The sequence below is a fragment of the Limulus polyphemus genome, unplaced genomic scaffold (assembly GCF_000517525.1).
Source record: "Limulus polyphemus unplaced genomic scaffold, Limulus_polyphemus-2.1.2 Scaffold16, whole genome shotgun sequence".
NCBI lineage: Eukaryota > Metazoa > Arthropoda > Merostomata > Xiphosura > Limulidae > Limulus > Limulus polyphemus.
Window position 1 is genome coordinate 1,718,929 of NW_013665626.1, and position 345 is coordinate 1,719,273.

The following is a 345-nucleotide window of genomic DNA, read 5'->3' on the forward strand; positions in this document are numbered from 1 at the left end:
GCTTTAACGACTTTGTTGGGTTGTAGTTTCATTTCCAATGGCATATAAGTACAAAATCTTTATATTCATCTGTATTCTACTAATTTTCTTCAAAAAGAAAAAGTTTTCGGTAGCATTTCCCTACCTTCTATGTGCCATTAAAATGCATCGTTTTCATAATCTTAGTATAATGATAAAACTAAAAATGTCGTGCAAGCAAGTTTCTCTGGTAATTAATCGAAAACAAAGTGTTCGGAATTTATGTGATCTAACATTTTTATCTCTAGACTATCTTGTGTATCGTATTTATGTGATCTGACATTTTTATCTCTAGACTATGTTGTATATTGTATTTATGTGATCTAA